Consider the following 14,142-nt stretch of genomic DNA (forward strand, 5'->3'; position numbering starts at 1 on the left):
GCGTTCGAGAGAGACCTCTACAGTTGCTTCAGAGTCATTACCTTGCAGTCTTAATGCACGCACAGGGAGCATCACAAAGTTTTGCACCATCCATACTACATAATCGTAATCTAATCATAAGCAGTCAAGCCATAAATACAACTTTCTTAACGTACAGTTTATGTGAAGTCAAAGTTCCAGGAAGAAAACAAAACAGCACGTTCATGAGTAAACGTGTGTTGTTTAATATTATTTAACCGGAGAAAAAATATATGTTGGATAAAGAATTTGTATAGAGGTTTAAAAGCCCTGCTACCGTAATAAAAGCCGACTGGGAGAAAAAAAAATCGAAACATTGCGTTTTTCACAGCAAAGAAAAATACTTTCTTTCTCGGACACGTTTTTAACAAAAAATGTGTACGTTATTATTTAAAAAAAAGTGTAGCGTATCTCCGTCCGAACGCTTATAACAGTCTCGTACAAAAATTTGTGGTAAATAAGTGGAGGACTTTTCGAGATTTTTGGAAATAACTTTAAACATCGTTTCCCTTTTATACGAGTTTGCTCAAAAAATTCCGCAACATTCGGAATTTCGCGCCAATGATGTGTTGGAGCGAAATGCGGTTGGCATCCCTCCACACGCTTGTGCTTAATGTATAATCGCCAGAAGTTTCATTCTTGTATGCCTGTTCAGTGCTGTACTGAGTAGAATGTTGTGTCTCGCTGTTTGCAAATTTCGAGATAGAAGTGTTAGAGGAGGCACGCATCTGCACTAAATTTTGGATGAAACTTAAGAAAACCTTTACAGAGACACACCAAATGATGCAGAAAGCCTGCGGTGATCAGAGCTTCAGCCGTACTTGGTGTTACAAATGGTTCACGCTGTTTAAAAATAGCTCTGAGCACTATGCGACTTAAATTCTGAGGTCATCAGTCGCCTAGAACTTAGAACTGATTAAACCTAACTAACCTAAGGACATCACACAAATCCATGCCCGAGGCAGGATTCGAACCTGCAACCGTAGCGGTCGCTCGGTTGCAGACTGTAGCGCCTAGAACCGCACGGCCACTCCGAACGGCTCACGCTGTTGAAAAATGGCCTGACGGAAGTTGAAGGTAACCCTCGTTCAGGACGCCTTTCGACTTCTACCGACGACGCTCTCGTCATGTGAGGGAAGTCAACGAAATTGCATGTGCGAATCTCTCTGACTGGCTGTCAGAGAGATTGCAGAAGAATGTAACATTTAAATTGGATCTTGTCATACGATCCTGACACAGCATATTGGAATGCATCGTGTTCCCACCAAGTTCGTCTCACGGTTCATGAGTCAAACCGGAAAGACCCTCACCTCGCAATCTATGAGGAGCTTTTGGATCGCGCAAATCGGAACGAGATGTTCCTTAAGAGAATCGTAACTTGGATTTACGGCGATGATGTTGAGACCAATGTTCAATCTTCACAATGGGTTGGGGAAGATTCTCAAAGACCAAAAAAAGCTGGTGGTGTCAAGTCAAACGTCAGAGCTTCCTTTGACTCTGAATGATTTGTTCACCGTGAGTTCGCGCCACAGGGCCAAATTGTTAATCAATGGTACTATCGGAACTTCTTCCTGTCTGGCCTAATTTTTGAGACCCGATGTCAGGAGCACAACAGCGACCCAGGCTCAAAATCGGTCCTCGCTCCGCACTTAATGCCCAGACCGATCTGAGGCACAAGGGTCTTTTAGAAAATTTTGATTACTTAAACAGGTAGCCTTACCCCTATAGCTTACTTGAGAGTACGTTCTGTCCTATATATTTTTATACGTACTCTGGGCCTTGCGAATTCAGAACCACCACATTTTTTATTCTTACGGTTTTAACTAACTGCCATGTTTTATATTGGCCACCTAGTATGATATCAGACTTTTTTAGAAAATAGAATTAAGGAATTGTTTACCAAATGTTCAGCACCCGCCATTCTCCACACCTTGTACACGTCATCCAGCCTCTGGCGATCCTCGCGCCACTGCGTGAGCGCTTTCCGGGTTTCGGCCAGGCAGTCAGGCCGTGTCCGCTGCCGCGCGGCTCCTCTCAACTTGCAAGGTCATTGCCGCTCCCATCATTTTAATTTTTTTTTTACAAAAGGTTTTTAAATTTTAACTACCACTTATTGGACGTTATTACATATTGGACGTGAAAGGTGGGGAGTGGCTACAGGGCAATGTTCAATGTTACCATGTTATAAATAGCGTATATTGCCTGAGGATGCTCCGATAAGTGGTGCGAAACCGATAGCAGATTTAAGAAAAATCATTGATACAGGCAGTGAGGAATTTTCTTTGGAAAAATGTCGAAGTTTGGCTGTGGTTGCCCGCCCTACAAAGCAACATGTTACAAGACAGAGAGCCGAGCTGCCGCCGGGTGCTCACTAGGCAGTCGTCCGCCAGGTAGTCGTAGTTGTAGGCGAAGTCCCCGGAGTAGGCCGTCTCGTTCGCCGCCTCGTCGAAGATCAGCGAAATGTTCACCAACGTCGTCGCAGGCACCACAGTCTACCACCTTCAAAGCGTATGGGCCCTGCAAACCACAAACATTACGTCACAAGAGGTCTTCACCGGAGGACCAGGGGAATGGTGTCAACACAACGGATGTTGTCCTGAAACTGTTAACAAAAGAAAACGTTGATGCTTTATCTACATTAATGTACGAGGTTTCTTCAATAAATTCCGAAACTTGGTCCACCAAATCTTTCTACGCTTGTCTTTTACTTACTCTGGATTGTCTCCTTCGAAATACTCTGCTCCATAATTGATACACGGCTCCCAATGCAATTTCCACTTCCGGGAGAAGTTTCGGTACGACTTTTGCTGGACTGTGTGAAGCGCCATTTGTGAATTTTCCTTTATCTCGTCTATGATTACAAATCTTCGACCTTTCAACGGGATTTTCAACTCTGGAAAAAAAAATCCGCTGTTGACTGGTCTGGAGAGTACGGAGGATGGGGCTGCACAGAGATTTAGTTTTTTACGCAACTGTCACGCACAAACAGGGATGAGTGTGCGGGTGTGTTATCGTGATGGACGAACTATGATTTTTCTCGCCACATTTAAGGCCGTTTCCTTCTCACATTTCCTCGAATGGGTCGCAACACATTCCGATAGTACCATTGATTAACAATTTGGCCCTGTGGCGCGAACTCATGGTGAACAAATCCTTCAGAGACAGAGAAAGCTCTGACGTTTGACTTGACACCACCAGCTTTTTTGGTCTTTGAGAATCTTCCCCAACCCATTGTGAAGATTGAACCTTGGTCTCAACATCATCGCCGTAAATCCAAGTTACGATTCTCTTAAGGAACATCTCGTTCCGATTTGCGCGATCCAAAAGCTCCTCATAGATTGCGAGGTGAGGGTCTTTCCGGTTTGACTCATGAACCGTGAGACGAACTTGGTGGGAACACGATGCATTCCAATATGCTGTGTCAGGATCGTATGACAAGATCCAATTTAAATGTTACATTCTTCTGCAATCTCTCTGACAGCCACTCAGAGAGATTCGCACATGCAATTTCGTTGACTTCCCTCACATGACGTGAGCGTCGTCGGTAGACGTCGAAAGGCGTCCTGAACGAGAGTTACCTTCAACTTCCGTCAGGCCATTTTTCAACAGCGTGAGCCGGCCGCAGTGGCCGTGCGGTTCTAGGCGCTACAGTCTGCAACCGAGCGACCGCTACGGTTGCAGGTTCGAATCCTGCCTCGGGCATAGATTTGTGTGATGTCCTTAGGTTATTTAGGTTTAATCAGTTCTAAGTTCTAGGCGACTGATGACCTCAGAATTTAAGTCGTATAGGGCTCAGAGCTATTTTTAAACAGCGTGAACCATTTGTAACACCGAGTACGGCTGAAGCTCTCATCACCGCAGGCTTTCTGCATCATTTGGTGTGTCTCTGTAAAGATTTTCTTAAGTGATTTCTTATCCAGGTAAGAGATACGTCAGGGGGGTAGGAGGGAACGGAGTTTATTAAAAGACATCTTCAGTACACCAGGAGCTGCACTCGAAGTGTTTTATTTGTCAGAATTGATTTTCGTATTTGTAACACATCATCAGTGGCATTTGATACAGAAGAACAAACAGATGTATCTGCACCGATTTCTACAAAACTATAACTGTACATTTATAGCAATAATGGAAGCCTACTTACATTATGCACTTCTTTAGCAATGACATGCTTGTTACTTAATGTCAGTTAATATGACAGGATCTGAAATTGTCGTATAACACAGTACACAGTTTGTCATGTACGTTATTGCTGTCAAATTTTAGGCTATGACAATTCTTGATAACATTTGACACAACTGCCACATAGAGTAAACATGGAACGGCAGTAACGTACATGACAAACTATGTACTACGTTATATGTTATATTAGCTGACAAGCTTGTCTTTTCTGTACAAGAACATAACGTAAATAACTTATCCATGGCTTACTAAAGGGATAAAACTATCTTGTAAACAGAAAAGGGAAATGTACATCGTAGCTGGGAGGAGTAATGATCCAGTAACAGTTTTTAGAAATCTATGCACACGCAGTTCCTCTGTATCGAAGGCCGCTGATGACGTGTTAAAACCCGAAAACCGGTTTTGGCAAATAAAACAATTCTCGTGTAGCTGACGGTGTACTGAAGATGTCTTTTAGTAAATATCTGAAACCTGGATAGCACCAAGCATTCAAGGAAATGGTGTGTTGCACCGATGCCTTACCGGTACACAGGGCCACAGAGGAAGTGTAGCTTCTATTATGACTGTATCGTAAGCACGTGTTGATTGGTGGTTAGTCTGAAAAGAAAATCAGGAGAAACTAGATTAACTGCTCTTTTTGGAGAAATGCAAAAGGAACACACATTGAACAGATGAGTTGCAAGGGAAAAAGCATCCCGACAGCTGCTGTCCTACACCTACTAGCAAACTGATAGATAATGTTTTTATAGACCAAGATAAATTTAATCAAATAAAATCTTTTTCTGTTAAGAATTTGTCTGATAATGATGCACAGAATGACATAGATCCGTGCAGTCATGCGAAACAGTCCTCCAAAATAGTGTGTTCAATTAAAGTTTTAACAATTAAAAATTTTAGGGAAAGCTTGCAACAGTTAGACTGGGATGAGGTGTACAGGGAACCTGATGCTAATTTAAAATTTAACCTATTTCGCGATCCCTCTCTGAGTATACTTGAAAACAGTTTCCCTAAGAAAACAGTGAAATATAATTGTAATGAACCTTCTAAAAATCCATGGCTTACTAAAGGGATAAAACTATCATGTAAACAGAAAAGGGAAATGTACATCGTAGCTAGGAGGAGTAATGATCCATAAACAGTGAAACATTATAAAACCTACTGCACTGTATTAAGAAAAGTTATTAAAAAATCCAAAAGTCTGTGCATTGTGTCAGAGATTACCACATCTGATAGTAAAATTAAAACAATTTTAAATATTGTTAGAAGGGAAACAGGTCAACTGAGACTGTATTTGTATCAAATTAAATGAAAAGTTTTTTTTAACAAGAACACAGAAGTAGAATACATTTTTAATGATCATTATTTAAGTGTTTTAGATAAAATAAGTTCCAGATATTCCTAAGAATATGTAAGGCAGTGTATACAATTTGATAAAATTGAAATTCAAGCCACCTCTCCTACTGAAATTGGGTAAATAATAAATTCACTCAAAAGTAAAAGCTCACATGGAATTGATGACACTTCCAGCAGAGTACTAAAGGCTTGTTCCCGACAGATAAGTAGGATTCTCAGCCACGTATGTAGTAACTCACTGAAACAGGACAGTTTTCCAGATAGACTGAAATACGTTATTGTTAAACCAGTGCATAAAAGAGGGGATAGATCTGATGCTAACAACTACCGCACAATCTCACTTCTGACAGCTTTATCCAAAATTATTGAAAAAGTGATGTAGTCAGAGTAGCATTACGTGTTTGTAAAAATGAAGTACTAACAAATTTCAATTTGGTTTTCAGAAAGGCTTTTCAACAGAAAATGCTATATATACTTACAATGATGAAATATTAAATGCAATGAATAACCGAACATCACCTATTGCGATATTTTGTGATCTCTCAAAGGCTTTTGACTGTGTGAGTCACGAAATTCTCCTAAATAAGCTTACGTATTTTGATATGTGTGGGATAGTGCACAAATGGTTTAATTCGTATTTAACTGAAAGAATGCAGAAGGTTGAAATTAACAGTACATATTGCCAATAAATCAGCAGAGTCATCTAACTGGAGAAGTGTCAAGAATGGTGTACCCAGACTAAGTCTTGAGTCCCTTATTGTTCTTAATATATATTAATGACTTGCCACTCTATATTCATGAAGATGGAAAGCTAGTTCTTTTTGCTGATCATACAGGTATAGTAATCACCTCCAGCAAACAAGAATCAGCTATGGAAATTGTAAATAATGTTCTTCGGGAAATTGTTAACTGGTTCTCTGAAAATGGACTCTCACTAAATTTTGAGAAAACATATTATATACAATTCACTACAGTAAATGGCATAACACCATTGACAAATGCAAACTATGAACAGAAGTCTGTTGCTAATGCAGAATATTCAAAATTTCTGGTGTGTGCATTGCTGAGAAATTGAATTGGAAGAAATACATTGATGATCTGCTGAAACGGTTAGTTTCAGCTAATTATGCTATTTTTTTGCAAATTTTGATGATAAACACATCAGTAATTTAGCATATTATGCCCTTTTCCATTCACATCTTTCTTATCCTATCATCTTTTGGGGTAGTTCATCATTAAGAGGAAAAGTACACATTTCACAAAAATGTATAATCAGAATAATAGCTGAAGCCTACCCAAGATCACTTTGGAGACATTTGTATAAGGGACTCGGGATGTTCACAGTACCGTCAGAATATATATATTCACTTACGAAATTTGTTATTAATAACACAACCCAATTCAAAAATAACAGCGAAGTGCATAGCTACAACACTAGAAGAAAGGATGATCTCCACTATTCTGGGTGGCATAGAAAGGGATGAATTATACTGCCACAAAAATCTTTGGTCATTTGCCAGATAACATCAAAAGTTTAACAGATAGCCATCCAACATTTAAGAACCAATTAAAAGAATTTCTGAATAACAACTTCTTCTACTCAGTAGGCGAAATTTTAGTTATAAAGTAGTAACTGTAAAAAAAAAATGTTGTGTACAGAAAACTTATGTTAAAGTGACACGTAACACATCAGTACCAAATGTCGTACTCATGTTCTATGGAACAAGTATTAATGTATGTACGTACAGAAATGACATTTCAGCGAATAAGCAATAAGTTGTGCTTGGAAGGACACTGCAAGCCGTATCAGATGGTACTTGAGCAGCAGATTGATTAGAGGGGCTCCTGAAGATGCATAGAATTCTGTCACTCGGTCCCAATGCGACTTCGTCACGACAGGTCCTTCCTTCAAAGAATTCTCTTTACCGAAACTGGGAAAACGAGGTTTCCACTTAACTGTCTGCATACCTTTGCTTCCTGTCTTACAAATCCGTGTAATTTATTGCAGGTACCTTTCCTTCAAAGGTTTTGTAGAAACAAGGTAAGATATTTTATTGTAGTTAACTCATGTGCATCATTAGATACCACGTTGTGTCGAGGTCACCACCATTGTGAAGCCTAGCATAGGGGAGTTACGTTGGAATTTTACGAAAGAGGATCAGGTACTACTAACTCAAACTGGTGGTACTAATATCCATTTCGTGCAACTGTTTCAGTGTCATGATCGGCCTCATCTTAATGCGGTTATGAGGCACGTCGACACGGGACTGGGAAGGGCGCTGATGGCAGAGGGCATGGGTCACATTTCAATGTTGCCTGGTGAGTCTATCTGTAGATCAGGTTTCACTAGGCATGGCCTCCACCACAATAGGTTGGGAGGGGAGGCTGGCAAAGCTTATGGGTGACAGTGTAGTGGGTGGTGGTGGGATCACTAATGGAAAAATTCCTGTAGTAGTTGGTGTTAGAGCTGCACCTTTTTTAGATTGAAGTCACTGATAGGTATATCACTGATAGGTTGTTGTTGTTGTGGTCTTCAGTCCTGAGACTGGTTTGATGCAGCTCTCCATGCTACTCTATCCTATGCAAGCTCCTTCATCTCCCAGTACCTACTGCAGCCTACATCCTTCTGAATCTGCTTAGTGTATTCATCTCTTGGTCTCCCTCTACAATTTTTACCCTCCACGCTGCTCTCCAATACTAAATTGGTGATCCCTCGATGTCTCAGAACATGTCCTACCAACCGATCCCTTCTTCTGGTCAAGTTGTGTCACAAACTTCTCTTCTCCCCAATCCTATTCAATACTTCCTCATTAGTTATGTGATCTACCTATCTAATCTTCAGCATTCTTCTGAAGCACCACATTTCGAAAGTTTCTATTCTCTTCTTGTCTAAACTATTTATCGTCCACGTTTCACTTCCATACATGGCTACACTCCATACAAATACTTTCAGAAACGACTTCCTGACATTTAAATCTATACTCCATGTTAACAAATTTTTCTTCTTCAGAAACGTTTTCCTTGCCATTGCCATTCTACATTTTATATCCTCTCTACTTCCACCATCATCAGTTATTTTGCTCTCCAAAGGACGTCCCTCTAAGGGCTCACCATCAGTGGACATCATGTTTCCAAGTAGAGAAGGAATTAGCATATTTCATCAAAATATGAGAGGGCTTAGAGATCAAGTTAGTGAACTGCTTATAGATGTTGACTCTGAAATTATTGGTAAGTTGGAGCGCCAGTTAAATAACTTGAGAATTCAGAGGGTTCCTGAACCAGGATACAGATTAGCTGGCTGTTTTTCAAGGAGTTCCTTGCAGGGTGGGAGAGTGGCTATGTACGTAAAAAACAGTATTCCATTTGAGGCTATAAACGTATCGCGTATCACAGGAATGCACTTGAATTTAGTGAAACTATTGTTGTTTGTAGGACCAATAAATCTGACTTCAGAGCATTTCTGATTAAGCTAGACAGGGTTCTCGAATCGCTTTATAGGAAGTACCAGAAATTAGTTGTATGTGGTGACTTCAATATTAATTTTGTGTATGATTGTGTAAGGAAAGGGATGTTGGTAGATCTCCTAAACTCATATGATCTGATGCAGACTGTTGTTTTTCCAACTAGGGTGCAGGATAACATTAACACAACCACAGACAATACTTTTATTCATTCTTAATTACTAGATGGGCATTCTGCTAGTAAAAGTGTGAATGGCTTTTCAAACTATGATGCACAAATTTAAACACTAAAAGGCTTTTGTACTCAAACAAATGTCACATATAATTACAAATTATGTAGGAAATCCAATACAATACAAATAGAGAGTTTTTTAAACCTCATCAGGGAACAATAGTGGCAGGATGTTCATAGTGCCAATAACATAGATGACAAATATAATGCTTTCCTTAACACATTTCTCATGCTCTTTGTGAGTTGCTTTCCATTAGGACGTTCTAAATGGGGTACTAGCAGTAATAGGCAGCCCGGGTGGCTGAGTAGTGGGATAAGGATATCGTGTAGAACAAAGTGGGAATTATATCAAAATGTTAGAAGTAGTCACAGGCAAGCTACTGTACCCCATTACAATCAGTATTGTAAGGTGCTTCAAAATGTTATTAGGTAGGCAAATATTATGTGGTATGCAAATAGAATAGCTAATTCACAGGATAAAATTAAAACCATTTTGCCAGTTCCGAAGGAAGTGTCTGGTGAGCAGCACAAGAGCGACGATGTGAAGTCAGTTTGTGGTAAAAATATTTCTGTTACTGATAAATCAGATATACCTACGGTATTTAACAATCATTTTCTGAGCATTTTTGGTGAATAAAATAAAAATTTAGTTTCTATAGTGAATCATATAAATTTCTTTCTGAAAATGGTGTCTGAAATACTCCTCTGTGAAACAGACAAGAGGGAGATTGAGTCAATAATTAAATCACTGAAGACTAAGGACTCTCTTGGTTACGACGGAGTGCCCAGCAGAATATTAAAATACTTGTTGCACATGTTAGTCCTGTATTTAGCCATAGTTGTAATCTTTCCTTTAGGAATGGTCAGTTTCCTTAATGATAAAAGTACTCGGTAGTAAAGCCACTTTATAAAAGGGAGAAAGGGATAATGTAGACAATTTTAGATCTATTCCTATTTCATCAGTGTATGCTAAAGTTATTGAAAAGGCTGTGTGTGTAAGGATAATTGATCATTTTATATCACACAAATTGCTATCAAATGTAGAGTTCGGCTTCAGAAGCCGTTTAACGACTGAAAATGCTATATTCGCTTTTCTCTGTGAGATACTGGATGGGTTAAACAAAAGGGTTGGAACGCTAGCCATTTTTTTTATTATTTAACTAAGGCGTTTCCAGAAGTTGGATGATTACGGAATACGGGAGGTAGCTCACGATTGGTTCACCTCTTACTGTAGCAACAGACAGCAAAATGTCATTATTCACAATGTTGAGAATGGCTGTGATGTGAGGTCTGAGTGGGGTACAGTCAAGTGGGGTGTGCCCCAGAGACCAGAGTTGGGACCAGTCCTGTTCCTTATTCATATAAATGATATGCCCTTTAGTATTACAAGTAACTCTAAAACATTTCTGTTTTCTGATGACACTAGCTTGGTAGTAAAGGATGTTGTGTGTAACATTGCCTCGGTTTCAAATAGTGCAGTTCATGACCTTAGTTCATGGCTTGTAGAAAATAAACTAATGCTAAATGAAAGTAAGACTCAGTTTTTACAGTTTATAATACACAATTCAAGAAAACCTGGCGTTTTACTTCCACAGAATGGGCGTATGATTAATGAAACTGAACAGTTCAAACTTCTGTAAACTGTCGTGGAAAGCCTACATTCAGAATCTTGTTCAAAGACTTAATGCTGCTATTTTTACTATTCGAACGGTATCTGAAGTGAGTGGTCGTTCGACATGAAAATTAGTCTACTTTGCTTATTTTCATTCGATTATGTCGTATGGTGCTATATTTTGGGGTAACTCTTCCAATTCTATAAGCATATTTTTGGCTCACAAACGGGCGGTTCGGTCAGTAAGTGGTGCAAGTTTACGAATCTCTTGTCGACCCCTATTCATGAGTCTGGGTTTTTTGACATTGGCCTCCCTACTGTCATTTCTTGTTAACAATATTAGCTTCTTCCCCAAAAATAAGCAGTTTTCGCTAAATTAATATTCGGCAGAAATGAAACCTGCACTTGGTTCAGACTTCCTTAACTCTTGTGCAGTATACTGCTGCATCCATTTTAAATAAGCTACCTCAAGAATTCAAAAATCTTAGGAGCAATCCACGCTCTTTCAAATCGAAACTGAAGAGTTTCCTCATGAGTCACTCCTTCTGTTCTGTTGGGGAGTTCCTGAAAAATTATGCTTATTCTCGTTGTATTGTTGATTGCGTTTACTTATCTTAGGGATTCACTTTTTTCGGGTTCATAAACATTTTATTTTTATCTGTTAATAGTTCTATGTTGTAATCTTGGAGATTTGCTCCTGAATTAGGTCCTACGGAACTTGACGTGTAAATAGAAAAACAAAAAAATTGATGACAAACAGCTGGAGACAGCGTCTGCCATAAAATATCTAGGCACAACTTTCCAGAGCGACCTTAAGTGGAATGACTATATAAAACATATTGGGAAAAGCAGACACCGGACTCAGGTTTATAGGAAGAATCTTAAGGAAATGTTACTAATCCACGAAAGAAGGGGCTTATAAGGCGTTTGTTCTCCCTATTATTGAGTATTATTCATCTATCTGGGATCCCTATCAGGTACGACTGATAGAGGAGATAGAGAAAATCCAAAGAAGAGCGGCGCGTTCCGTCATGGGATCGTTTAGCTGGCGAGAGAGCGTTACGGAGATGCTAAACGATCTCCACTGGCAGACGTTACAGGAGAGGCGTTGTGCATCATGGAAAGATTTACTATTGAAAGTTCGGGGCAGCACTTTTCAGGAGGAGTCGGACAACATATTATTTCCACACACATACATCTCGCGTATTGACCACGAGGAGAAAATTCGAGAAATTAGAGTCAATACAGAGGCTTACCGACAATCTTTCTTCCCACGCACTATTCGCGAGTGGGACAGGGTTGGAGGGGAGGGATCGGATAGTGTTACCGAAAGTATCCTCCGCCACTTACCATTAGGTGTCTTGCGGAGTATGATACAGATGTGGATGATGGCCACAAGCAATCCTGGAATGGTCTCCTCCATGAAGGAAGAAGCGTGGACGGCCAAGATTAACATGGAGAGCGGGAGTAATTGGAGTGATGAGGAAGAGAGGTCTGGCAGAAAAAGTCTACCGTGGTGGAGAGGCCAGGCGAATGAGAATACAGAGCAGCTACTGAAAAGTGGAGAGGTCTTTGAAACTAAAGAGGAAAAGTAAGTGAAACAGTTCAGGAAATGTTTGAAATGACAAGATTAGCTCAGTTCCCCTGCATGCACAACGAAAACCAGTCATGGAAATTGGAATTTCAGACCGGCAGTTCCCGTGCCACTCGGCTCCCTTTTTCTTTTTCTTCTTCTTCTTTTTCTTCTTCTTCTTCCTCCTCCTCTTTATTAAGCCTCCAAACCCTCCGTCACAGTCCTCCGTACAGCCTCCAGTTTTGCCAATTTTGGTGAGCTCCTTCGGTGTCATTTCAAAAAGGAAAGAAAGTATCTTCTGACAACTTTGTCTGTTATTCTGTCGGGGACTAGCTTCTACTGGCAGTTAGCCTAGTAAAGAAATATAACAATTCGTGTGACGACATAGTTCCTCTCGTATAACCTTCCCTCAACCTTGCAGTGTAAGTATATATATGACGAGTACGTAGCGCACACCATATCAAAGAAAAATTTTCGTCTAAAATTAAAATTGAAGCTGCATATATTACAACAGAGCGTTTATTACAAATGATAACCGGTTTCCGCCAAATAGCGACCCACTTTAGACAACATGCAACGCCATCATCTATCGTTATGGTGCATATGGTCTCAAGATTGTCGCTATGTGATCGAAAGTGGTTGCCCTTTTTAATTTACATTCTATTGCGATTAAGACTGTTTTAATTTTAATATATTCCACTGAGATCGCTGTTTTACCTACAAAAAAATACTTTCAAGAATTTTCTGTGTACTGAAGGTAGTTTTCATTTTCATGCCAACTACAACTTAAAGTTATATATTTTTCAATTTTTTAAAAATTTCTTTGTTTTTTACTTCTTACATTTTTCTGTTTATTTACTCCACCAGAACACGCTGATGAGGAAACAAAGAACGATTTCTACCTTCAACTAGAGAATGTAGTATACAGACTACCAAGAGAGTCAATCCACTTGATAATGGAAGACTTCATCGCCCAAGTGGGAAGAGAAGTACAGTATAGTCCAACGATTGGTCCTGGCAGTATCCACGAAACGAGCAACACGCACGCTACTAACTACACTACCGGCCATTCAAATTGCTACACCAAGAAGAAATGCAGATGATAAACGGGTATTCATTGGACAAATATATTATACTAGAACTGACATGTGATACACATTTTCACGCAATTTGGGTGCATAGATATGGCGAAATCAGTACCCAGAACAACCACCTCTGGCCGTAATAGCAGCCTTGATACGCCTGGGCATTGATTCAAATAGAGCTTGGATGGCGTGTACAAGTATAGCTGCCCATGCAGCTTCAACACGATACCGCAGTTCATCAAGAGTAGTGACTGGCGTATTGTGACGAGCCAGTTGCTCGGCCACCATTGACCAGGCGTTTTCAATTGGTGAGAGATCTGGAGAATGTGCTGGCCAGGGCAGCAGTCGAACATTTTCTGTATCCAGAAAGGCCCGTACAGGACCTGCAACATTCGGTCGTGCATTATCCTGCTGAAATGTAGGGTTTCTCAGGGATCGAATGAAGGGTAGAGCCACGGGTCGTAACACAACTGAATGTAACGTCCACTGTTCAAAGTGCCGTCAATGCGAACAAGAGGTAACCGAGACATGTAACCAATGGCACCCCATTCCATCACGCCGGGTGATACGCCAGTATGGCGGTGACGAATACACGCTTCCAATGTGCGTTCACCGCGACGTTGCCAAAC

The sequence above is a fragment of the Schistocerca gregaria genome, chromosome 2 (genome assembly GCF_023897955.1).
Source record: "Schistocerca gregaria isolate iqSchGreg1 chromosome 2, iqSchGreg1.2, whole genome shotgun sequence".
Lineage (NCBI taxonomy): Eukaryota > Metazoa > Arthropoda > Insecta > Orthoptera > Acrididae > Schistocerca > Schistocerca gregaria.